This window comes from Calypte anna, chromosome 14 (assembly GCF_003957555.1).
Source record: "Calypte anna isolate BGI_N300 chromosome 14, bCalAnn1_v1.p, whole genome shotgun sequence".
Lineage (NCBI taxonomy): Eukaryota > Metazoa > Chordata > Aves > Apodiformes > Trochilidae > Calypte > Calypte anna.
Genome location: NC_044260.1, coordinates 1,842,103 through 1,869,579, shown reverse-complemented (window position 1 = coordinate 1,869,579; position 27,477 = coordinate 1,842,103). Strand labels below are relative to the sequence as shown.

Below are 27,477 nucleotides of genomic sequence, written 5' to 3'. Positions count from 1 at the left end.
AACGACCAGGGAAATTTGCAAAGGCATTTCTGGCATCAGAACAGGGAACTGGGAGACGGGCTCAAGCCTAAGGAAACCAGGAAGGTCTGGAGACAAACCTGGATGTCAGGACAAGGACTAGAAGGTTTGGGATGCTGCGAGTCTGCCACATCTTGAGCAACATGTGGTGGGTGGGAATGTGGGATGGAAAGATCTTTTCATAGAATCATAGAATCACAGAATTGGCTGGGTTGGAAGGGACCTCAGAGATCATCAAGTCCAACCCTTGATCCACTCCCCCCGTGGTTCCCAGCCCATGGCACTCAGTGCCACATCCAGGCTCTTTGGAAAGATCTCCAGACACGGAGAATCCACTACTTCCCTGGGCAGCCCATTCCAATGCCTGATCACCCTCTCCAGAAAGAAATTCTTTCTCATCTCCAACCTAAACCTCCCCTGGCACAACTTGAGACCCTGCCCTCTTGTCTTGCTGAGAGTTGCCTGGGAAAAGAGCCCAACCCCCCCCTGGCTCCAACCTCCTTTCAGGGAGTTGGAGAGAGTGATGAGGTCTCCCCTGAGCCTCCTCTTCTCCAGCCTCAACACCCCCAGCTCCCTCAGCCCTTCCTCACAGGAATTCTGCTGGATCCCTTCACAGCCTCCTTGCTCTTCTCTGGACCTGCTCCAGCACCTCAATCTCCTTCCTGAGCTGAGGGGCCCAGAACTGGACACAGGACTCAAGCTGTGGCCTCACCAGGGCTGAGCACAGGGGCAGAATCCCTTCCCTGGACCTGCTGGCCACGCTGTTCCTGAGCCAGCCCAGGATGCCATTGGCCTTCTTGGCCACCTGGGCACACTGCTGGCTCCTGTTCAGCTTCCTGGCAATACAAACTCCTAGGTCCCTGGCTCCAACCTCCTTTCAGGGAGTTGTAGAGAGTGATGAGGTCTCCCCTGAGTCTCCTCTTCTCCAGCCTGAACACCCCCAGCTCCCTCAGCCTCTCCTCACAGGATCTGTGCTCCACTCCCTTCACCAGCCCAGTTGCCTTTTGGTGCATTCCCATTCCTTCTGTTCACTCCAGCAGCCCTGGAGTCACTCCCTGCATACAGCAGGCCCTGGGGATGCTCAGCCTTTTGGGATTCAGAGCAAGGCAAGAAGAGATGTTCCGCACAAACCACTGCAGCCAAGGGGCTCTGGTAGGGCAAGGAAGTTGGGGAGGGACATTTGACAAGGGTATGGAGTGGCAGGATGAGGGGAAACAGTTTTCAACTGGAATAGGGGGGACTGAGAGGAGATCTTGGGAAGAAATTCCTCACGGTGAGCCCTTGGTTGCCCAGGTTGCCCAACCCATGCCCATGGTCCCTGCCCATGGCAGGGGTGGCACTGGGGGGGCTTTCAGGTCCCTTCCAATCCAGTCTGGGATCTGTATCTACAGAGATCAGGGACATAGCTGGGACCTTACCTGGGCAGGAGAAGAAACATCCTCAGAGCTCCAGGATTCCTCCTGCATGGATGGGTTGATGTTTCTCCAGCTTTTCCAGTGATGGAAGTTCCTGTGTGGGAATTCCCTTTGGGCAAAATCTGGTGGCCCTGAAGGGCAACACATTCCCCTATAGCCCAGCACCCAGTGCACCAACCACCAGCAAAACCTCTCCCAGAGCATCCCACCAAGATTATTTTGGGCTTTTGGTTGTGCCCTGGCCCTGCAGGGGGAATTTCATCCCAGGTGAATTAAATACCTGGGGAACCCAGAGCACCTCAGGGTAGGAAGCTGCTGCAGGAGGGTTTTGTTCCTTCCCCCATGAGCTGCCTCTCCCTCCCCAATAAAAATCACAGCTTCTATTTCTATTTTTTTTTTCCTTTTTCTTTTTTCCTGAGGGCTGCTCTAAATTCAGCTGTGCACAAACAGCAAATGCAACACAAACTTTCCACCTGTAACCTTACCCATCTTTCCTTTCCTCATCCTCACTGGAGAGGGGGAAAGAAATCAAGACCAAAACAACCCCCAAACATTTAAGGGTCACCTCCAGGCCTGGCTGCTATGACACCCAAATAAAACACATGCTTTGTAATGGGGTCACTTCTTGATTTTTACCATTTTTTTCTTTTTTTCTTTGCTTTTTTAAAACATATATTATGTGCTTTCAGTAATTAGCAGCAGCTTGGCAAGGCAGCAGTGACACTCGCTGCCCTCTGAGCCCAGGGGTCACTTCAGGAGGGCTCCAGCCCCTTTTCCAGCTTTCTTTTGCAGAGGGTTTGTGCTGGATTTTGGGAAGCAGATGGGGAAACCAGCACCCAGTGCTCTGCCTCCCATCCCCACGCTGCCCTCAGCCTGGAAATCCTTATGCCTCCTAAACTCCTGCCTGGAGTAACTCAAAGAAACCATAAAAATATGGGAATGGTTGCATTTTCCCCAGAAAATCCAGAAATTTGCCCAGAATCTGTCCTCTGCTGGTGGCAGTGTGCTCCAGAGGGAAGCAGAGATGATCTCCTGCTCGGGGCTGTTTTGGGATGAGTTTCTCCACAGGGATCTTCTGCCTCCCATTGAGCTGAGCCTGGCTGGAATTAATGCTGAGACTTGGCCAGGGACCTTTCCCACTCTCCAAAAACTGCTGGTAGAAAGTGCTACATGGGGAGATTTGTTGAGTTTTGTCAAAAAAATCCTCCTTTTTTTTTTTTTCTTCAGCTTTCCAAAAAAAAAAACCTTTTTTTTTTTTCCATGGAAAGGGGATAAAAAGGTTAAATACAGAGAGGTTTGAAACCAGCACAGGAGTGCTCAGGCCTGGCTTGGAGGAGGAAAACCAAGGAATTTTTGCAGAAATTCATGGCAAGCTTCTTCCAAGCACAAGGAGGGAAGAAGATGAAGGCTGACAGGAAAACCAAAGCAGAAGAAGTTTGGGGAGACTCAACTTGAGTCTTTCTTTTTAGACCCAGCTCTTCGAGATGCTGCTCCTCTTTTAAACCTGACTTCCAAGCACTGAGTCCTGGCAGGAATTCTCCTCCTGCACAAATGGGTGACCTTGGATGACACCGAACTGCCAAAAAAAGAAAAATAATAATAAAAAAAAAAGGTGTTGCTGCTATTTATTTATTTTATGCTCTGATTCCTCATTCATCAGCAGGTAAATTTGCTCTTGGCAGCGCCGGCAACTTCCTCAAACCCAGCCAAGGTGACCACTAAAATTAGCATCAAATCCCAGGAAGCCTTTACATCATGTACACGTTATTTTTCACCAGGCATAAATTGTGAGGTGGTTTTTGCTTTTGTGTTTGGAATCCCCAGGGGACCAGGTCACTGCCCCGGGCACCGGGCCACGCCGGGGACGGCACCGACTCCAAATGTGGAAGGGAAATTTTGGGTTTTTTTTTTTTTTTTCTTGGTCCTTGCCAAGATGAATGAACTAAAAACGTCTGAAGAAACAGCACCCAGACCTCAGACAGTAAAACACTATTTTCAGCCCCTCTCATAAATTTTTTGCTTAATACAAAAGGCTGAGGAGTTCTTCCCTGGAGCCAAGGAAAATAAACGTGTGCGGGGTTAAACCGCGCCGGGAACGCTCCTGATCCTGTCCCTGTCCTGGTGCTGTTCCACATCTCCATCCCCTGCTGGAGACCTCCCCACCTCCTCAGCCCCAGGTAGGAGAGGTGCTCTGGCAAAAAAACATCTTGCAGCATCTCCAGAACATCCAGTCCCCACTCCAGGGCAGCAGGAAACACCTTTCCTCAGCAGAATCCCAGACTGGTTTGGGTGGGAATCCCTTTCCACCTTGATGGTGGGATCACCTGGGAAGTGGGGATGGGATGATCCTTAAGGATCCTCCAGTTTCAACCCCCTGTCATGGGCAGGGACACCTCCCACTAGACCAGGTTGCTCCAAGCCCCATCCAACCTGACCTGAGACACTGCCAGGGTGCAGCAGAGCTGTGTGTCTTCTCCTGGATTTCTCCTTATTGCTCCAACATCTCCATCCCCTGCTGGAGACCTCCCAACCTCCTCACTCCCAGGTAGGAGAGGTGCTCTGGCAAAAAACAGATTTTGCAGCATCTCCAGAACATCCATTCCCCACTCCAGGACAGCAGGAAAGACCTTTCCTCAGCAGAATCCCAGACTGGTTTGGGTGGGAATCCCTTTCCACCTTGATGGTGGGATCACCTGGGAAGTGGGGATGGGATGGTTCTTAAGGATCATCCAGTTCCAACCCCCTGTCATGGGCAAGGACACCTCCCACTAGACCGGGCTGCTCCAAGCCCCATCCAACCTGACCCGAGACCCTTGCAGGGTGCAGCAGAGCTGTGTGTCTTCTCCTGGATTTCTCCAACATCTCCATCCCCTGCTGGAGACCTCCCAACCTCCTCACCCCCAGGTAGGAGAGGTGCTCTGGCAAAAACCAGATTTTGCAGCACCTCCAGAACATCCAGTCCCCACTCCAGGGCAGCAGGAAAGACCTTTCCTCAGCAGAATCCATTTCCACCTTGATGGTGGGATCACCTGGGAAGTGGGGATGGGATGATCCTTAAGGATCCTCCAGTTCCAACCCCCTGTCATGGGCAAGGACACCTCCCACTAGACCAGGTTGCTCCAAGCCCCATCCAACCTGACCTGAGACACTGCCAGGGTGCAGAGCTGTGTGTCTTCTCCTGGATTTCTCCAACATCTCCATCCCCTGCTGGAGACCTCCTCACCTCCTCATCCCCAGGTAGGAGAGGTGCTCTGGCAAAAACCAGATTTTGCAGCACCTCCAGAACATCCAGTCCCCACTCCAGGGCAGCAGGAAACACCTTTCCTCAGCAGAATCCCAGACTGGTTTGGGTGGGAATCCCTTTCCACCTTGATGATCACCTGGGAAGTAGGGATGGATGATCCTTAAGGATCCTCCACTTCCAACCCCCTGTCATGGGCAGGGACACCTCCCACTAGACCAGGCTGCTCCAAGCCCCATCCAACCTGACCTGAGACACTGCCAGGGTGCAGCAGAGCTGTGTGTCTTCTCCTGGATTTCTCCAACATCTCCATCCCCTGCTGGAGACCTCCTCACCTCCTCATCCCCAGGTAGGAGAGGTGCTCTGGCAAAAACCAGATTTTGCAGCACCTCCAGAACATCCAGTCCCCACTCCAGGGCAGCAGGAAACACCCTTCCTGAGCAGAATCCCAGACTGGTTTGGGTGGGAATCCCTTTCCACCTTGATGATCACCTGGGAAATGGGGATGGGATGGTTCTTCTTTACAGGTGGGATTTCTTTTGGGATTCCATTTGCTTTCCTGAAATGCTGATTTTGGAGTTCCAGTGAGACATGTCCCTGAGTGACTTCACTCAGATCCTTCACCCCAACCCATAAAGGCCAAAGGGACAGACCCCATCCTGCTCTGCATCACCCAAACATCCGTGGCTCACCTGAGCAGCACCTCTGGAACCATCAGGAAAAGCTACAGCTTGGGCTGGTCTGAACTTGAGGTCTCCCTGGAGAGCTTGACATTCCCACCTGGACACAGTATTGAAGCATCCAGTAGGAGAGAGACCACTGCTGTCCAGAGACTGCTGACAGCCAAAGCCAAAACCTGAACTTCCCAGAGTTTGTGCTTATTAAGTGACCAGCAAAGAAAGAAACTTCCCAACCACCTCGAGATGCCTCCAGAAAAGGCCTTTTTCAAGGGAGAGAGGTGGGATTTCAGCAGGAAGGCCTGAGGAGTACAGGCAGAAGAAGGTGGGAGGTCTTTTTGGAAGCCCCGGGCTCCTGTTGCTGGTTTGAGACCCAGAAAAATTGGGAGAAAAAAGCTTTTTGAGGAGGGGACCACCAAAAACATTAACTCCTGATGCTCCTGGCAGCCTGGGGTCACCTCTCCATCCCCAGAGGGCAGATATTAGTGACCAGACATTTATTTCCAGTCTTCTTTTCAAGACATGATGTCAGGATTCTAACAAGCTGAGTAAGGCAAACCCTGGATGGAATTCCTATTGTGTTCATCAGTTTCCTTTTTCCTTCTCTCATCTCACTTCACCGTGGGATGGGGCCATGGAAAAGTCCTGTTAGACCCAGCTGCCTCCCAGCCAAGGCAGGACTGAGCCCTGTATCCACTGTCTCCTCTTCCATCCAATCTATTTAAAAAAAAAATAATTAAAAAGTGACAAGAATCCTTGAATCACAGGAAATGTGATCCAAGAATCCACAGAAATGGAAAAGACCTGTTAGACCATGCAGCCCGTCTCCTGGCCACTGCAGGCTCTTCCCTGCACTTTTCAGGGCTTTAGCTTCCACCTTTCTTTCCCTTGGGAAGATTATCCTGCTGGCCAAGAGATCTCAGCTTTGCCTGATGTCATTCTGGAAAGCAAAAAACTCCAGGATTGGCCCCAGAGCTTTAAGTCTGCTCAGGGGGATGGGATGGGATAGGATGGGATGGGAGGTTGGGCACCCTGAGGATGGTCCCAGCAGGAAGGGTGACAGGGATCTGCTGTACCCTGAGCATTCCTCTTCTTGGCTCTGAAGGGACCTATCCTGCTCCAACCCCTTGGTGCTGATGCTGTGCCAGCTCTGGGACTTCCAAAAGAGATGGACAAGCCAGCCTCAGCCAGGCTAATGACCTCTGCAGCACCATCATTAATGGGTTTATTTTAGGCAGCAAAAATCCCCAGATTGCTCTTCTTCCCCCAGCACGACCCCTCAAGACTGGGGAGAGGGATCCCATGGGTGCTAAGGGCTCCTATGGGTGCTGGGGGCCACGAGGTGCCATGGAGGTGCCTCCTCACCCCTCTCGTGGGGGTTTCAGCTCTGCCCCAGCCCTTATCTGCTGCCAGTAATCCAGAATAATTGGTTGCTCCCAGTGGACTGATCTAATAGCAAGAGGAATAAAGTTATTTTGAACAGTTGTTCATGAGTTCATCTCCTGGAAAGCCTCAGCCCCAGCTGTTGCTGTGCTTTTGATTTACCCAAAAAAAAAAAAAAATTAAAAAATTAAACTCAAACTGGGGATTATCAGAGCTAAGCACGTCCCAGCCCTCCCTCCTCTCCATGTCAGGTGCCTGGTTGGGCTATAAACTGCTCTTTGTGTGCTGCTCCCTTGCCCCTTTCTCCCTGGATTGGCACCAGCACCCTCACATTTGGCAGCTCCCAGCGGCGCCGGGGCTGGGAGGGAGGTGGGAGGGAGGGATGGAGCCTGTCCAGAGGGGTGCCCAGGGCTTGGGGTGCCTGAAAATGGTCAGCCAGACCTCTGGCCAAAGGCTTTTGTTAATGGTGGGGGTATGGGGGAAGCTCCTGGGGGAGAGGCAAAGGGAATCTCCTCTGGAGCCAGGCTGGGAGAGTTGGAGGCTGCAATGGGGAGACCTTGGAGCACCTTCCAGTGCCTGAAAGGGCTTCAGGAAAGCTGGGGAAGGATTTTGAACAAGGGCCTGGAGGGATGGGATAAGGGAGAATGGCTTCAAACTGGAAAAATGGAGATTTAGATGAGAGTTTAGGAAGAAATTCTTTGGGGTGAGGGTGCTGAGCCCCTGGTTGCCCGCAGAAGCTGTGGCTGCCCCATCCCTGGCAGTGCTGAAGGTTGGATGGGGCTTGGAGCACCCTGGGCTCTGGGAGGTGGTCCTGACCATGGCAGGGGTGGCTTTAAGTTCTCTTCCAGCCCACACCAGTCTGGGGTTCTATAAATCAGGCAGGAGCAGGGGAAGGAAGGGTGGGAGTGGGGAGAAAATGGGGGGTCTCTGACAGCCCCCCAGTCCAGTCAAATGTGGAGGTTGGGGCAGCAAGGAGGGTGTTTGGGGACAGCTCCAAAACATCAGCAGCAGGGCTGCTCATCTCAGTCCTCTGCCTGCCAGAAGCAGAGACAAATTCAGCTCCCACCTCACCCTGGGGGGGGTCTGGGGCAGGACAAGCTCTGCCCTGGCAGGAGGTTTAGGGATGGGTGGGAGCCCAAACATCCCTCTCCCTGCTGCCATCAACAGCTGGGTTCACTCTGTCCTGCCCCACCTCTTCTTTCCAGCCCCAAATCCATCAGGACACCCATTTCCCAGCAGCTGGATGGACCCTGACACCAGCAGAGTGGGGACACGTGGGCTGGGGGATGGCGAGGGGGTGGTCACCTCCTTCCCAAAGCATCTTGGACTTGGCTGGGCTGCAAAACCCCTGCACCAAGAGCCCTCTGGAAGGGCTGGATTAACAGCTTGGCCATTTGGAGAAATTCTTGCTGGGGGAAAAGTCTGGGAGTTGTTCTTGCTGAGATGGGATAATGAGAGAGAGGATATGGACAAGAAAGAAAAGCTTCACCCTGAACTTCCCTGGTGCAATCAGTGAGGGAATAATAGAATTATCCCATCCACCTGCCTAAGGAGGGCCCTCCTCCTACTGAATAAAGCTCAGTTTAGAAGCAGACTGATAACTTTAACACCAGGAATTATCCCAAGGTTGGGAAAACTTGGAAGCAACGTGGTGAAAAAGGCAGAATCAAAAGGGAGGGGAAAAAAATGCCTGATAATACCAAACCCTGAACAGATTTCAGGCTCAACATGACTATTGGCTATACCTACCGAATGAAGAGATTAATTCACAATCTCCAAATCTCTTCCAATTCTCTCCCTTGTTTCCAAAAGAAGGCCCCAAAGCTGGGCAGGTTTCTAGAAGCAAACCTCAGGCAGCATCCCCATCTCCTGGCTTCCTGGCCCTGCTTCTCCTTTTCCTTTTCAGCATCAGCATCTAAACATCTGGGTGGTGGTGGAGCTTCGAGCTGGAAGCGACACAATATAGGGAGAAAGGAGCTTTTTGTGCTATTTCCAACCTTCCCAGAAACAGAGAACTTCAGAAACCCCTTCACAAAGGCTGCTTTCTTCCTCCACGCTACTTTGAAAAGCTGGGTGAAACCCTCAGCCCTCTGCCTACACTGGGCTTGTACAAGACAGAGACAATCAGAAAAAAAAAGGAGGGGGGGGAGGACAAAAATCACAGCCAAGTGTTTTTTGTGGGTTTTGTTTGTTTGTTTGGTTTAGCTGCTTTGGGGTAAAACTGCAGGTTTGGAGCCTCTCCAGCCTCCTCTGTCCCTGGGGAGCAGGGAAGATCCAAAGGGTTTAACTAAAGATCCCCACTGAGATTTTAATCCTGGGTTTTGCCCCCATGCTGAAACCTCAGTTCCTCGCTGAAATGATGAATTGGAGCAAATTTTGGGGGGTTTAAAGGAGTTTAAAACTCCTCAGCACAAGTTGGGCTCAGCTGGCCAGCAATGCTCCTGAGCATCCCTCCCCCAGCAGCCAAAATCCTGGGATGGGCTCAGCTGGGCCAGAAAAATGGGGGCAAGGAATTGTCCCTGATATCCTCTGGAAGAGACCAAGGACCACGACCAGGATCTTCTCCAACCCTGCACCCTAGGACAAGGGTGATGCTCAGCTCAGTCCCCCTTCTCCCACCCCTTTGGGTGCTCCTGAGGGTGCTGCAGCCAAAATGCCACAGGTCCTGCTCCCCTCCTCTTGTCCCAGGAGGGGACAGGAGGTTCTTCTGGCCCTGGATGAGCTCAGTTTTGAGCCTGGTCAGGAAGGGGCTGCCAGATGGAGCTGGGCTGCCAAGCCCTGTGCAATGTGGTTGTTTGGGGAGGTGGAGTCTGTCTGCAGAGCCCTGGCCAGGAGATGCTTTGGCTGCTGCTCAGCTGTGTCCCTGTCATCTTGACCAAAGGAGTCCTGATGTTTTACCTCCTTCCACACAGCCCCACAGCTCATTCCCAGCTGCCCAGCCTGGAGGGGTAGATCCCCATTTTTCCAGTTCACCTCCAGTTTAGGAACTGGATCCTCTTTGCCTCCCCCAAAACTCCTCTAAGCAAACACTTGTGCAAAGCAGTTTGTCCCTGAAAGGCAAAGCCCCTGGGGGCTGATTTTCCCCCCTCATTTTTGGTCCTGCCTTGCACACACTTTGCTGATGAGCAAAGTCCTGTTCTGCCTCCCTCCTCCCAGCACTCATCCATCCTCTCCAGGCTCTGCCTCACTCCTTTGCTTATCCCAAAGGCTTGGGAGAGCTCCAAGCTGCAGCCCCTCTGCTCCTGCTCCCCCCTTGCTCTCTTATTTCAGCTATAATCCCACCAGGAACACTTGGGAACACCAGGAATTACTGCCATACACAAAGCAGCCTCCCCCACCTGCCTAAAGCATCACCTGGACCACGCCCAGGAGAAGCAGACAACACGGATCCAGCCACACATCCTTGGGAGCATCCTCCCAGCAGAGCCAACTGAGCATCCCCACCCCATCCCAAATCCTACCAGAGATGTGGGACAGGCCCTGGGGACCCTCAGCACATCCCTGGTGCAGCAGTCAACCACAGGGGGGTGGTTTCAGCCCCATTTGGCAGCTGTCCTTCCCTGCCCAGGGCACCAGGTACAAACCAGCAGGGACATGGAGAAGGGGACAGGACAGAGCTGCCAGTCCCCCCTTTTTCTTTTCTCTTCTCTTTTCTTTTCTCTTCTCTTTTCTTCTTTTCTCTTTTCTCTCTTTTCCTTTCCTTTCTTTCTCTTTTCTCTCTTTTCCTTTCCTTTCTTTTCTCTTTTCTTTTCTTCTTTTCTCTTTTCTCTCTTTTCCTTTCCTTTCTTTTCTCTTTTCTTTTCTTCTTTTCTCTTTTCTTTTCTCTCTTTCCTTTCTTTCTCTTTTCTTTTCTTCTTTCTCTTTTCTTTTCTCTCTTTTCCTTTCTTTCTTTTTTCTTTTCCTTCCTTTCATTTCTTTTCCTTTTCTTTTTTCTTTCTCTTCTCTCTTTTTCCTTTCCTTTCCTCTTTCCTTTCCTTCCCCTTCCCCACTCAGAACATACTTTATCACACACATCACCTCACAGAACAGAATAATAATAAAAAAAAAGCCAAAACAACCCTAAAAAAAACCCCAAAACAACAAAAGCAACCCCCTCATCTTCTAGATTCCCAGACAGTATGCTCAGCATCCTCAGGCTGCTGATGTAATCCTGAAGAAAAATCCCTTGGGCAGAGCCTCACCAAGCCAACCCTGCTCCAAGCCCTCAGCTTTGGGCACAAGCCACTGGGCTACCCCAGGCACGTTTTATGGCCCCATTGAAACACTTCTTGAGTGGCTGAGTTCCCTCTGCACCCTCGGGGAACATTAAGAGCTCAGCAAAGCTCTTGGCTAATGCCAGGCCTGCAGCCCTGCCTGGTCAGCTGCAGGAAAAAAAAAATAAATTAGCCAGGAATAATCCAAAACAGAACAAAAAAGAGGAATAAACCCAACCCAGGAGATCCTCTAGAATCACAGGATAATTTGGGTTGGGAGGGACCCCTCAAGGTCATCTCATCCATCCCCCAGGATGCCCTGGGGAGCTCTGTGTGAGCTGGTACCCACCTTCAACCCCATCAAAAAACCCAAAAAACTTCACTCAAAGCAACAGCCTGAGCTGAAGTGCAGCAAGTGAAATGCAAGATCAGGGGGTGGCAGGAGGCCAGGCTGGAGATTTGACCCAAATTGCTTTAAATTCCAGCTGGTTGAGTGATTCACTGCATCCTGCCCCATCCAGGGCCTTGGCCTGGCTCTGTTTGGGAATTGTCTCCTGAGAGACGGAGCCTTCCCTCTGTTTTGTTTGTCTGAATGCCTTGGGTATCCAGGGAACCTTGCCACACATCCTGGGAAGATTGGCTGCCTCCTCCTGCAGGAGATGCTCCTGGTGGAGCTGGCTGAGAGCTTGCTCAGCTCTCCTGGGATCCAGCCTGCTCTGCCAGGAGCACCACATCTGTCTTCTTGGGATGAGTCTTTCTTGGGATGTGTCCTCTTGGATATGTCTTCTTGGGATGTGTCCTCTTGGATGTGTCTTTTTAGGATGTGTCTTCTTGGGATGAATCTTTTGGGATGTGTCTTCTTGGGATGAGTCTCCTTGGGATGAGTCTCCTTGGGATGAGTCTCCTTGGGATGAGTCTCCTTGGGATGTGTCTTTCTTGGGATGTGTCTTTCTTGGGATGTGTCTTTCTTGGGATGGAGCCTCTGTCCTGCTCCCCTGGCACAAGGAAGGTGATGGCCAAGAGAGGTCTATGGGATGCAGGGGGGGTGAAGATGGAGAACCCAAGGACTTGGCTGGACGCCAAGCATCCCTGGAGCCCAGTGCCTTGTCTGGGATGCTACCAGGAGAGAGCAGAGATGATCAGAGCCCCCTCTCCCCACACACCCTTGGTGCTCTTGAACCCCTTGTTCCCACCTTGGGGGTGGCACAGAGCAGGGCACTGGGGCTGCCCTTGGCATCCCACCCTGCTGACCCCCCCTGGGAGCACCAGCCTGACCCCAATTCCATCTGATTTTATTTTATTTTATTTTTGAACCCTGTGCCATCTGAGAGGGGCTCAGCCTCCCCACGGGGACAGCAAATTCACAAGAAAAAGTTGATAATAAAAATAAAGAAATAAATAAAACAGCAACAAAACCCTTCACACTTTTACCCCATCCCTTTCGATTCAGTTTTTTTTTTTTTGGTCAGCTAAATTGCTCTGGAATCAGGCAAACTACATCAAAAAAATCTGCTTTAATGAAGTCCCCCAGGGGTTCTGGCGTTATTTCCCAAGCTCCACAAAAGTTTTCATCCTCCAGCTCTCAAAGCCACTGCAGGATCTCTGCTTTCCCAAGGAGATTTCTTTGCTCCCTGGTATTTCACACGTGTTGCATTTTTAAGACTGCTGCCAGTTGAGTTCAGGCCCAAAATGCTGCTGTCCCTTTAGGGCTGGAGGGGGCAAAACTTCCCCAAACTGATTAAAAATAATCCCAGAGCAAGCTGGGAAGAAGGTGAGCCATCACACAGCAAGCCTGGAGGTCTCCAAACCAGTTTGAGGAGCGGTCCAAACCTCTCAGGCTGGGGATGAGCATCCTCCAGCCCCAACCTTCCAGCCCAGTCCTGCTGCAGCACCCAAGGAAAATCCCAAGAGATTCCCCAGCCCCCAAAACTGGACTTGGCTCATTAGTTCTGGCTTATCTCAAGCAAACTTTCTGCTTTTTTTTTTGTTAAGATGAGCCTGAAGTGATTAATATCAGGGAGGAAAAGCCCTTTTGGCATCTCTCTCCTTGCCTGGTCAGGGACATATTAAAGGTTTTTGTTTCCAGGAGCTGTCAAAGCCCTCACCTTTCACAAGCACTAAAATGGTCAAGGGAAAAAAAAAATAAATATATATGTGAGGGGAATGATAATTTTTAAGTCATAAATTTGAGCTCATAAATCAAGGAGTGATGGAGCAGTCGTTGTAATGTCTGGTGAGTTCACATTTGAGGTTTTCTTTCACCTGAGGAAAAGGGAAAAAAAAAAATCCCCAAACCTCTGCCCTTCCACTCCAGAGCTTGCTATAAATCACCTTAATGTTACACTCCTGCTCTTAAATAGACCAAAAGCATCAGCGTGGGGAGCAGGGAGCCAAAGGGGGGGATTTAAAAAGCACAGTGCTGGGGAGAAAGGCACCAAACAGAGGCAACCCAACCCCGCTCTGCTGCCCAAAGCAGAGAGAAAAGCCTGTGCTCCAAAAAACCCCACACAAACTGGGGACACCTTACCCAAACTGGGGACATCCTACCCAAACTGGGAACACCCTACCCAAACTAGGGACATCCTACCCAGGCTGGGACACCCTACCCAAACTGGGGACACCTTACTCAAACTGGGGACACCTTACTCAAACTGGGGAATTCAATGCACCTCAACTAGGGACACTCTACCCAAACTGGGGAACTCAATGCACCCCAACTAGGGACACTCTACCCAAACTGGGGACACCTTACTCGAACTGGGGAACTCAATGCACCCAAACTGGGGACACTCTACCCAAATTGGGGAACAAAATGTACCCAAACTGGGAACACCCTACTCAAACTGGGGACATCCCACCCAAAATGGGGAACTCAATGCACCCCAACTGGGGACACTGTACCCAAACTGGGAACACCCTGCCCAAACTGGGGACACCTTACCCAAACTGGGGAACTCAATGCACCCCAACTGAGGACACTCTACCCAAACTGGGGAACAAAATGTACCCCAACTGGGGACACCTTACCCAAACTGGGGACATCAATGCACCTCAACTAGGGACACTCTACCCAAACTGGGGACATCCTACCCAAACTGGGGAACTCAATGCACCCCAACTAGGGACACTCTACCCAAACTGGGGAACAAAATGTACCCAAACTGGGAACACCCTACCCAAACTGGGGACATCCTACCCAAACTGGGGACACCTTACCCAAACTGGGGAACTCAATGCACCCCAACTGGGGACACTCTACCCAAACTAGGGAACAAAACATACCCAAACTAGGAACACCCTACCCAAACTGGGGACACCCTACCTGGGCTGGGGAACAAAACGCACCCCAACTGGGGACACTCTACCCAAACTGGGAACACCCTACTCAAACTAGGGACATCCTACCCAGGCTGGGACACCCTACCCAAACTGGGGAATTCAATGTACCCAAACTAGGGACACCCCACCCAAACTGGGGACACCTTACCTGTAGCAGGAGGAGCCTTTCTTGCTCCTGAGGCTCGACAAGCTGCTGGCCTCTCCATGCCTCACACCAGAGTGAGCTTCTCCCTGTGGGTGTGTGTCCCACCTTTATTGGCCCCCTGGTAATAGGGGGCCTGCCCTAACCAGGCACAGGTGGACTCACACCCACTCTTTGGCAACTCGAGGCACCTGGTTTATCTTGTTTCTCTACACTTACCCAAACTGGGGACACCCTCCCCAGGCTGGGGAACTCAACGTACCCAAACGGGGAACACCCTACCTAAACTGGGGACATCCTACCCAAACTGGGGAACTCAACGCACCCCAACTGGAGCTGCAGTGGCCTGGGGACACAAGATACAACTGAAGAGGAGCCCACCCTGGCTACCCCTGCAAGAGCTGGGGTTGGCATCCACCTGCTGATGAAGCCCCCCACCCCAGCTGCCTTCCTGGGAGGGCTCTGGTGGGAAGTTGGGAAGATGGGAAAAGATGGAAAAAAAAGGAAAAAAAGTGCAGTTGGGCACTGGGCTGTGTCCTCATCTCGAGGGCAGAACCAGCTTTCCCCAAGCTGAAAAATGGTCCAACCAGTGACCTCTGGCTCATGGAGCTCCAACTCCCAGGTCCCAAAGGGTGGGAGCCACCCCTGGGTTTGTCCCCAAAGCTGCAGCAGGCACTGAAGATGCCACAGGGCCAAGAGGTTGGGTTGGGGAGGCTGTGGCCATGTGGCTGGCAGAGTGCTGGGAAGAGGAGGATGGGGAGGAGGAGGAGGAAGGCATTGGCATGCAGAGCACAAGTGTCCCTCTCCTCTGCCTAATCCCAGGTTCAAAGCAGAGCCGGGTGGTGTCGGGCGCAGCTGCGGCGTCTGAGCTCCAACAGGTGACAGCTCAGCTGTCCCCGGCCCCAGGAGGCTGCTGGTGCTGGAGGGGGGGGACACGGGGGGCAGTGGGTCCCCAACACTTCAGCCAGCACCATCCTGCCCTCGGGAAGCTGCCAGCACCTCCTTGGGGGCTCCGTATGGAGCCTTCCCTGCTGCACCCGGTGGGACGGAGCATCCCAGCGGGATGTGGCACCACGGCTCCCAGGAGGCATCATTGGGCAAAATCCCCCTGAAGTTGGGCAAAATCTCCCTGAAGTTGGGCAAAATCCCCCTAAAAAGTGCTCTGACCTGCTGGGAAAGGCAGGACTGACCTGTTCTGGTGTCTCTCTAGAGGCTGCACCAGCAGAAATCATCTGGGTCAAATAAATGGCTCACTCACTTCCCACGCCCAAGAAATATCAATTAAAATACTAAAAAGTCCCCTCAGCCATGGGTTGGGTGGCCACAAGGGGATGGGGGGCAGGTCCCTGCTCCCCCTTTGCCCTGCAAAGCCACCAGCATTGTCACCAAGCTCCTCAAGCCCTCATTAAGTCCCTCGAGACACCTTCCTCTGAGCAGCCCTGTAATTCCTGCAGGCTCCAGCCCCCCATTCCCCACTGTTAATTTCTACTTATCTGCATATCTGATTGAAAATTAAAACCCTTTGGCATTTTTTTTCCCAGGACTTGGTTGGGAATGAGCTTTTCTTGCAGCCCCACTTGACTCCAATTAGTTGGGATAACAAAGCTGCTGCTCTCAGGGGATTATTGAGATGGAAAGAAATGAAAAAATGGCAAGAAAACAGTTTGTTAAACCACCACCTTTGTAAGCTGGGCAACAAAACCACCTGGTGATTAACAGTCCAGGGGGAGGCACAGAAAATACCCATTTTGAGGTTTTTGGTGGCATTTCAACTGATTAACCTGTGCCTTGTTTAAGTCACCACGAGCATCCCCGACACTGCCACATCCCCCTCCCCAAGGACTTCAGAGACATCAGCACCAAGCACTGCTCTGGAACAGACTCACAGAATATCTTTGCTTGGCAGAAACCTCCCCAAAATCATCCATCCAACCTCTGCCCCTCACTGTGACCTCACCACCAAACCAGGACCAGGTCCACGCATCATTTAAACCCCCCCAGGGATGACACCACCACCACTGCCCAGACAAGATCCCAACGTCTGAAAACCCTTGGAGGAGCCTGGGGAAAATAATTTTCCACCTGGGGGTGGAAATAACCCCCTGAAATCCCCCTGCCCTGCCCACCCGTGGGGATGCTGCCTGTTCCCAGGCCTCCTGCTCCTCGATACGGTTCCCATGGGCGCCCGTCGGCGCTGGGCTCCTGCCCCAAGAAACCTGCTGGATGCAGCTGCAACTATGGCACAAAAGGACTGAGGAGCATTGAGAGCAGCACAACTCACTCACTGATAACTCCTTCATGGCATTTCATTTTTTTTTTTTGAAATGAAAGAATGGGTGAGGGGGAGGTATAAAAAACAAAAAATAAATGAAGGATACTCGATAAAGGGCAGTAAGTGTTATCCCTTAAAAAAAAAAAATTTAAAAAACCCACCCAAACAAATAATAAAAAAACCTCACAGAGCTTTTTTTCTTTCCTAGGTGGCTCGGACAGCTGGCTCTTTAAATATTAATCAGGGGCTCATTGATATGCAAATATGGTGAGGGGGAATAATGGTCCTGCAGCTGCGCAGCCCTGGCCAAGTGTTGGCCTCCTCTCCAGCATGAATGGAGAAGCTGAGGACACAGGTGCAGGGAGCCAGATCCTGCTTAATAAGGTAATTTGTGAGCTCTGCTCTATAGAGCCCAACTGGAGCAATCTTTTCCCCCCCTCCCTCGCCACTATCTGACCACTGAACAAGGTGTTAATCTTCTAATTGGGGTGGTGACTGTTCCCTAGCACAGCTCCTGGCCTCCTGCCCTGACACTTGGCCAGGGGGAATCAACCCAAGTGACAGGCAGAATTATTTATTGTTCTATTTCCAGAGTCACAAGTAAACAGGAAAAGAGGGAGCATCCCACAGAGAGAAAACCCATTTGGGTTTGCTGCCTGCCAGCCCTGTCCCCCCTTTCCTCCCTCCCCCTGCTCCCCATCCCTCACCTTTTTTTTTTTCTGCTGGGAATGAGCACATCCCATCATCCAGGAGCAAAGTTGGGGACCCCCCCACTGAGGGGTCTGCTGGTGGCATCTGTGTCCAGGGACCTCCAGGTGGTCACTCCCTGTTCCTCATGCAGCTCCTGACACCCACTGTCCTCTTCTGGGTAGGGGGCAGGAGGAGGGACCAGAGGCAACACCATGGACATCACCATTGGGTGTCTGCTGGATCCTTCTGCTGGGCTGGGGGATGCTGGGGGTTTGGACCAGGTTGTCCCCAGCACAGGGACCTTGCTCCATCTCCATGTTCTCAATCTGAGGTCACCTGTGCTGCTGTGGTGCCTGTGGTGGGGACCTTCAGCTGCTGCAAGAGAGTCAGACAGTCAGGGAAGTGGGTCAGAACCATCACCAGCATTTCATGTGGCAGGGCCAGGGGTGTTGGACACCCATATGGATGTGTAGGGACACGGGGTTGTGGTGGCCTGGGCAGCCCTGGGTTAATGGTTGGACCTGATGATCTTAAAGGTGTTTTCCAACCAAAATGATTCCATGATTCTCCAGGTACCTGCAGGCCTCCACTCACACATCTCCAGCCCTTTGTTGTTAGCACACCAGACCAGGGAGAGAGAGGAAGAAAGGGGGAGTGAGGACACCAAGAAAGGTCCCTTTCAACTCCCCATCACCACCCACACCACCCAACGTGCTGCAATGCTGATTTAAAGACTCATCCCCCCCTTCCCACATTTCTTGGGAAGAGATGCCCTCATCACCCACTCCTGCCCCTCAGGGCAAAGCTGGGACATGGATCCTTCTTCTCTCAGCTCCATAGAGGCAGCTTGGGGCTGCTCCATCCAATGGGGGACACAAGGGCTACATCCAGCCCCTCTGCTCCATCCAACATGGGATAAAACAACCACATCCATCCTCTCTGCTCCATGGGACACAACAACACATCCAGCCCCTCTCCTCCATCCAATGTGGGACACAAGGACCACATCCATCCCCTCTGCTCCATCCAACATGGACAAAATTATCACATCCAGCCCCTCTCCTCCCTGGGACACAAGGGCCACATCCATCCCCTCTGCTCCATGGGACACAACAACCACATCCATCCCCTCTGTTCCGTACAACATGGACAAAATTATCACATCCAGCCCCTCTGCTCCTTGGGACACAAGAACCACATCCAGCCCCTCTGCTCCATCCAACATGGGATAAAACAACCACATCCAGCCCCTCTGTCCCATGGGACACAAGGACCATATCCAGCCCCTCTGTTCCATGGGACACAAGGACCATATCCAGCCCCTCTGCTCCATCCAATGTGGGACACAAGGGCCACATCCAGCCCCTCTCCTCCATGGGACATGACCAAATCCATCCCCTCTCCCCCATGGGACACAACAACCACATCCAGCCCCTCTCCTCCATCCAACAGGGGACACAAGGACCACATCCATCCCCTCTCCCCCATGGGACACAAGGACCACATCCAGCCCCTCTCCTCCATGGGACACAAGGGCCACATCCAGCCCCTCTGCTCCATCCAACATGGGATAAAACAACCACATCCATCCCCTCTGCTCCATGGGACACAACAACCACATCCAGCCCCTCTGCTGCATCCAACATGGGATAAAACAACCACATCCAGCCCCTCTGCTCCATGGGACACAACAACCACATCCAGCCCCTCTCCTCCATCCAATGTGGGACGCAAGGACCACATCCATCCCCTCTGCTCCATCCAACATGGACAAAATTATCACATCCAGCCCCTCTCCTCCCTGGGACACAAGGGCCACATCCATCCCCTCTGCTCCATGGGACACAACAACCACATCCATCCCCTCTGTTCCATACAACATGGACAAAATTATCACATCCAGCCCCTCTCCTCCCTTGGACACAAGGATCACATCCATCCCCTCTGCTCCATGGGACACAAGGGCCACAGCCAGCCCCTCTTCCCCAGCTCTGAGGCTGTGGATACAATACCCGCAGACACAGAGTATTCTGAAGCTTTGCCTCCTGAGGTTTCTCTCCTCCTTTTTCCCTGCCAAGCTCCCTCACCCAGGCTCCTGGTGCTCAATGCCCTCCCCTGGCTCCCTCCGTACCAGGCGCACGCAGCTGCCAGGCTACAGATGGCAGCTCCTCCACTGAGCCCGCAGCTGCACACCCCCTGCTCGCCCCTCCACCCCACAAAGGGACAGAAAACACCACAAATTGAGGGAAAAAACCCAGCCTCCTGCCGGCACCTCCAGTGGCTCCGTGGCCAACTCCGGCTCCGTGGTCTTAAGGTTTGTCCACACAATGTGGTCATTTCCATGTTTTTCAGCTCCTGAGGACTTCTTGGAGGCAGGGAGAAGCCCAACTTCTCCTCCTGGTCTTCTGACTCAACTTCCAACTCTTCCAGGCCTCTGGATCCTGCTCAAGGGCTGGATGGGGCTGCTACAACCTTGGGATGAATGTTGGGGCTACAACCACTGGGGGTCCAGGGAGTTCCTCCCCCTGTCCAGGAGCAGGCAGGATCATCTCAAGAGGCTGAAGTCATCAATTCAGTCACCCTTCAATTTGTCTGAAGTTCTGCAAAAGCTTCTTAGCCTCTAAAAAAGTTATTTAATCCAGTCACGATGAGAACAACTGATACCAGTTCTCCCCAGCCTTACAGATTGGCTTCCTGCTTCCCAAGCAGATTTATCTGCCTTTGCACCTCAGCACTTGCATTGTTACTGCTAATTAGAAAGAAATGATGATTAATGATGATCATTTTAGACAATCATTTATTTCACACACAAGGGCTTTGCATCTCCAACCTGGATGGAGTGTGGAGATCCCACTCGCCCACCCAGACCCCACTTTCCATCCCTCTGGGGCAGCACTTGGCTCTCAAATTTGGCCCAGGAGACAAAGATTAATTAAAGAAAAGTGAATCCCAGCAGCCCTGGGGGTTGCTCCTGCCACCAGTGGGGCCAACACCAGCTGCCAGAGCTCACCCTGCAGACACAACTCCCATTTTTTTCCTGCTTTCTTAAAGAAAAGCATCCAACACCTTTTCCGTGGAGACTCCGTGGGCTTCAGCTGGAATAATCCCAGAAGGGCTGAACCCAGGGGCTGGATCCTGCCCAGGAGCCAGCTGCCACAGAGGGATCTTTTTACCCTGGACCTTAATGAACAAAAAACTTTGGAGAACTGGGCCAGACAGAGAATAAACAGGGGATTAGTGGTGTGTAGCCCCTGAGTGAGGATTGGGCTCTTTTTTCCCCTACACATGAAACCCAACTCCTCTTGGGTCCCTCCCCAGCAGGCATCCATCATTAGTGGGGCAAAAGTAGCTTGGGCATGATTTTTAAATGCTGGTTGGGCAGCTAGCCCTTGGGATTCTATTTTTTGGTTGCATTTTGTTGTCCATGACAGAATCCCAGACTGTTAAGGGATGGGAGAGACCTCTGGAAATCATCCAGGTGGCACAGGATGGTGTCAAGGTGGATGGGGACACCCAGAGATGGGGATCCCAGCACCTCTCTGGGCAGCCTGTTCTGGTGCTACTGGTGCCCTCCAAGTCAAAAAACTCCTCCTCATGTTTAGGTGGAACTTCCCATCTTTGAATCTGGGCCCCTTCCCTCTTGTCCTGACAATGGGTGCCACTGGAAACAGACTGAGCCCCTCCTCCTGTCACCCCAAAAACCTGGGGAAATCAGAGGCCAGGTGATGCCTCAGCTGGGGACATCTCTGTCCCAGCCAATGTCAGCCCTGGGAGGGATAAACTCTCCAATATTCCTCAAACAAACCCAGACAAAGCAACCTCCCTGCATCCAGTGTCCTGGTGTGCACCAGGGGCTGGTGTACAGTCTGTGGAAGAGGGGGAAAAAGAAAAAAAAAAGAGGGAAAAAGAAATTCCCTCTGCTACAATATTCCTAAAATGGTTTTTTTTTTTTAGCTGATCAGATTTTACTTGGTTAATCAAAGTCTGAGTGAGAAGCAGCAGAACCCCAAGATTCCAAAATCCCCCAGCACCACTGGTTGGGCCCATCAGAACATCTCTCCTGAACTCTGTCCACCACCATGAGTGAGGGTTCTCTGGGTTGAGGCTGCACCAAACCACCCACCAAGCTTGCCTGGCCAACTTGGCAGAGACAAAATGATGCTTCTCCAAGTAATGACCCAAAAAACCCACCCCTCCAGCATGGAGTGACTCTGCATTGGTCAGCCCAACCTGAGGATTTCCTCCTCTCTAAAGCTGGAAACCTATCCACTCCACCTCATTCCATGCTCTATAAGGAGCAATTATTCCTTTCCAAGGTGGAATGAAATCAGAACCATTCCCATAATCACCTACTGGATTTTATCAGCATGTTTGGGTTAGGCTTTTGCCCCTTTGGCTAATACCTAATTGATTCTTTAATCTCTACAACTCCCTTATTGCCTGATACAAGAGCTCTTTAGCCCATCAGCAGCAGGAAAGCAGCCTGCAAACCCTCTGAGACCCAGGACATGGTGCTAGGGTGACCTCATCTGAAGCCAAGGCTTGATTTGATAATCTATCACTTATTTATTATTCTAACTAATCACTTGCAGGTGCTGGGATCTCAGGATCATTGGCCCAGCAACAGGCAGGCACAGGGAAAAAAAAGCTCAAGCCACGTGCAACCTTATCCTGAGCTGCTACCGTGGAGGAAACCTCTGGAAATGGGGGAAATCCTGGCATTTTGGGGATGGGGAGGCAAGGAGCTGAAGGTAAGGGCTCATCCTGCCCACTGGGGGAAGGAGGAGACAGAGTAGGATGGAAAAATCAAAGCAGGATGGAAAAAATCCTGATGCACACCCAGAGGGGGACCCAGCTGGTCCTGGCTTCAAGGCTGGGGCACAGCTCACACAAGGATTATCCCACTCCTTCCTCTCCACCCATCTCCATGAAAAACCTGAGCAACCTGAGGATCTGGGGCAGTGACAGGGTTCCAGGACACTGGTGTCCCCGTGGAGCCTTGCACTGGGCTGGCAGAGTCCTGGTCCAGGGCTGGGCTCACCCATCAGAGCAGCACCTGGAGTCCAGAAGGTTCAGGCTGGCACATCCCACATGGATTCCTGCATCAAGGAAGAGCAGGGGATTGGGAGATTTATTTCTGGGACACCTCCAGATTCTTTTTTTCCTACCCCAGCTCAGTGTTGGGGTGCTCAGCCCCTTTGCCCCCCCTGCAGCAGTGAAGTGGGATGGATGCTCTGGTGATCCACACAGGTTCCTAAAGCTGCTGCTCCTGCCTAAAGGACAGATCCAACCAGGAATGTCCCACACTGTGGGTTTGCTGCCTCCCTAGCCCTGGGGGGGGGATGCTCCCACTGATTCCCAACCCCCCCAGGCTGGGAGCTGAGAAGCAGCAGGAGCCAGGAGCCAGCCAAGGACTGAGAGGGTGACTCCCAGCCATCCAGCAATGGGGTTTTAAGATCAATTAGCCCTGCATTAGTCTCCAAAACTCCTAAGCTAGGAATTCCCCCAGGATTCCAACCACTTACAGAGTTTTCCCAAGGAGGGAAGGGTTGGGGGGATGAGGAGGAGGGTACCAGGCAGCATCCCTGGGAGCAGAGGAGGTGCCTTTCCCCATTACCTGCTCCCTCCTCGCCTGCCCAAGCTCCTTCAACTAAGCCAGAGGCCTCAGCAAAAGAGAAAAAATGGTATTTTGAGTGGCAAGACCCTGCTGTGGCTTCAGTTTTAACCCCAGCTGGGAAAAAAAGAAAAAAAGATAAAAAAAAAAAAAAGGCAGGGGGTTGGGAGAATCATTTTTTCATTAAAATAAAAATCAACCCATAATGAAAATAGACTTCTAATGGGAAAAGTTTAGTGCAAATGGAAGCTTTTAAAAGATTCTTTTGACTGACAATAACCTGAAGACCCTCCAGGAACTCCAGCCCAGAATAATCAGATTAAATGAAAACTAATATACGATCCTGAAATTCATCCCATGCTGGTTTAAACGTAGAGCAGCTGGGTAATTTTGCCTACAGGTTTCTGCCTCATGCCCAGCAGTTCACACTGAATTGTTTAGCCAAACTTAACCTACTGGGAAGGAAAAAAAAAAACAAACAAAAAACCCCTTTCCTTTAATATGTGTTAAAGTAAAGCCAGGTTCTAGGAGCAGCTGGGAGCAGGGAAGGTATCTGCAGACACATAGTTTCTGCAGGAACTCCCAGACTGATGGTTGGCTACTTGAAAACAAATAAATGTGATTTATAAATGATCCAGAAATAAGGAAATCTCTGAGTTGGGACCCTGCTAGCTGATTGCTCCTATGGATCCTACCCAGGCAGGTAAATACAGGCAGGAGCTGATGTGCTCACAGAATCACAGAATTAGCTGGGTTGGAAGGGACCTCAGAGATCATCTAGTCCAACCCTTGACCCACCGGAGCAGTTGCTAGACCATGGCACTGAGTGCCACATCCAGTCTTTTTTTAAATGTCTCCAGGGACGGAGAATCTCCCACCTCACCGGGCAGTCCATTCCATAGCCTGATCACCCTCTCCGTGAAGAAATTCTTTCTAATATCTAACCTAAACCTCCCCTGGCACAACTTAAGACTGTGTCCTCTTGTCTTGTTGAAGGTCGTCTGTGAAAAGAGTCCAGTTCCCACCTCGCTACAGCCTCCTTTCAGGGAGTTGTAGACAGCAATGAGGTCTCCCCTGAGCCTCCTCTTCTTCAGGCTGAACACCCCCAGCTCTCTCAGCCTCTCCTCATAGGGCCTGTGCTCGAGTCCCTTCACCAGCCTGGTTGCCCTCCTTTGGACCTGTTCCAGGACCTCTACAACCTTCTTAAACTGAGGGGCCCAGAACTGGACACAGTACTCGAGGTGTGGCCTCACCAGGGCTGAGTACAGGGGCAGAATCCCTTCCCTGGACCTGCTGGCCACGCTGTTCCTGAGCCAGCCCAGGATGCCATTGGCCTTCTTGGCCACCTGGGCACACTGCTGGCTCCTGTTCAGTTTCTTGTCAATGCACCACTGACCCCACTGCATTCCCAAACCACGGATCAAATCCATGCTTTTAGCCAGAGAACAGTTGCAAAAGGTGACCTGGCTGGATCTCAGAAAATGAAATGAAAGAAATTAGTTGGTTTTTTTCCCCCCAAATCTTTGGGTTGTTACTCAAGGCAAGCTGCCAGTCCCTGGGGTTTGTCCTCTCAAGGATGCCCATTGGGGTGATGATGGAGCTGGGGACCTCTTTGTGTTCCTGTGGCAAGAAATCCCTGAAACATCCAAACAGAAAGATTTCCACGCTACAGATTGCCCAGGGGAACCTTCAATTCCTTGGGGGGGAGAGAAACCACACTTCACATGAACACACAGCATGGGCTTCCAGCAGAAGAGAGCCCTCCTGGAGGGGCTGGAGCCAGGGAGATGAGCTGTAAACCTGAGAGCCCTTGCAACTTAATATTGGATGAAAAATCCATCTGCCCAGACACACTCACTCTGTGTTCCCCAGCAGCAACAACAGAACAGACATTTATATGTTGTATTAAAAGAAAATATGCCCAGAGAGGGTTCCTTTGTGTGGGGAAGTGCAGCCCCAGATGTGCTCAGCCAAGGCTGCAGGATCTGACCCTGCAGCAGCCACTGGCCAAGAAGGGGAAATACAAACTCACCAAACCTCCTGCTTTTGTGGCAAAAAGGAGAAAAAAAATGGTGTAACCCATCAGCCTGCACCTCCTGCTGGGTGGCACTGTGGTGGGGGACACCCCAGGCTTCACCTTGGCTTTGGGTGGGCAGCAGAGTGGGTGCCCCAGAGGAGCTGGCAGTGGGTGGGAGGGTGGGAGAAGTAAAAAAACAAACAAAAAAAACCCTGCAATGACATCAGGGAAAAAAATAAAAAACACACTGAACATGTGCAGAAGGTGGAGGGGACGTGTGGCTCCTCAGTGCAAACACAGAAGCATCCTCAGAGGAGCTCTCTGGAATCCCCTGCTCCCTCTTGGGATGCTGCCCAGGAGCAGGGAAAGAAAAATGTCAATTAATTTGTGGGGCTTCTGGCTCCTCTTCCCTCCACCCAAGCTTTGGGGGATGATGCTCTTGGGGAAAGCCATGTGCTGCCCAGCACCCATCAGAGCCACCCATGGCCATGAGCTTGTGGAAGATGCACCCGTGATACCACCAGGGTCACCAACTTCCATTTAAAAAAAAAAAAGTTAATATATAATACATTTATTATTATTAATAATAAATTACATAATAAAGCTGCTTATTTTTGATCCCCCAAGATGTCCCCAGCTGCTTTGGGAGCTTGGGTTGCTGTTGACTGATGGACCCTGAGCCCAGGACCTGGTGGGGTTTCTATCAGGACCCTGATCCTCTCTGCTGGGTGCTCAGTGGGTGTCCCTGTCCCCTCCTCAAAACCAGGGCAGGAAAAGGAGCTTGGCAGGAGCAGAGCCCAGATGGAGTTATCTTTCACATGGATTTATGGAGCGCTGACTTGGGAAGGCCACAGTGTTTTACTTCCAGTCCATAGCTCCAGGGGAAAAAAAAAAGAAAACTTCAAGTCAACAGATAACACAATGTGGTTCCGATTTCCTCACCCCCTCTAAATAATTGTTTCTGTTCTTTTCTACAGTTCTGTCCCAGGGAAACGTTTCTAATTTAATCCCCTGCATGCACCTTCCTTGCTGCCTTTGAATGGGTATTATCTTCCAGACAGTGCTCCGGAGCAGAGAGAGGATTTTTGATTTAAAAAAAGAAAAAAAGAGAAGAAAAAAAACCCCCCAAAACCCAAGGAAACAACTTAACAAGCACAATGCACAGCAAACAGGACTGGAAATGCTGGTCTGGGTTCCATTATCCCTGACCCTGAGGTTGGGAACCAAAAGAAATTAATTAAATTGGAGAGGGAGGGGGGGGGAACCCAGCAGAGTTTGCTGCCAGGGATGCCCCAGGGATGGCTGTCACCCATCACCAGGCACCCATGGAGAGGGAGGGGGCTGCCACCTGCACCAGGTTGTTAGAACTGATGGACAGATGGGGACAAGGTCACTTTTAACTGAGAATTCCTCAGCTTTGCTTGGAGCATCCTGAGGCAGAGACCTCCAGCAACCACCAAGCAGGGACCATCCAAGGCTGGACAAGCCCAGGGCTGGCCCTAAGCAGGCAGGGACAGTGCTGGTGGCAAGGGACAGTGGGGTGTGGGCTCTGTGGGGTGACCGTGGTTGTGCCAGGCACTAGGAATGGGAAGAAACAGCTTTTTGTGGGAGGCTCTGTCATCCCCATCAAGCCAGAGAGGACAGGGACAGCGTGGGATGCTCTTGGCCAACTCACCTGACAAAAAAAATTTCCTGCTTGTGGTGAACCAGGGCTGTAGGACAAGATCCATCCTTGCTTCCTGCATCTGACTCCAAGGCTCAGTTTCAGCCATGTTCCTTCAAACAACATCTGGGGAGGAGGGAAGCGCAGGCAGCACCCGAGCTCACATGGATGGGAGATGCTCAGCTTGAAGCTCCCATGAATGAAACCCCCAGCCATGAATTGGGCCAGATCTGGAAGACCCAGCCTGGCCTCCTCTGTCCCCAGCCTGACCCCAGCATCCCAGTGGCACGTTGGCCAAGGCAGGATGGACAAAAATGGGAGTGAGATGTGGGATGGCAGCATCCACCCTCATCCCTCCACGCAGCACTGGGAACAAAATGTTCTCCCTTTGCTCACAGCAGAGCCTGGGTTTCCAACTCTGGAAAATATTTAGGGAAAAGACAATCCAATCATGAAAGTCCTTTACAATTTGGAGCACTCCATACTTTGCTCCAAGCCCCACAGATTAAACCCTTCTTCATCTGGGGTCGGGAGAATTTTCCCAGTCCCTGGCCAAGGGTTTTCATGTCTTGCAGAAGCAGGGAGGCTCCAAGGGATGAGCTCTGAATCTCTGCTTCCATCACAGCTCTCCTGGGTATCCACGGACCATCCATGGATCCTGCCTGCTGGCTCATCCCTGGAAAAGCTCCCAGGATCTCCATAGCCTCCCAGCCTTGTTCCATGGGTCACTTCCACCCTTGTCCCAGCAGGCTACTGGAGGGTCCTCCATCCACCCTGAGCTGGATCCAGAGGGATGGAGAAGCTTGCCATCCC

General features: G+C 51.8%; 1 protein-coding gene across 1 annotated transcript in view; it reads left to right on the top strand.

The window, feature by feature from the left end:
* SSTR5 (somatostatin receptor 5) overlaps positions 1–27,477 on the top strand; it is a 591,623-nt gene that overhangs the window by 228,124 nt on the left and 336,022 nt on the right. The window lies entirely within an intron of this gene.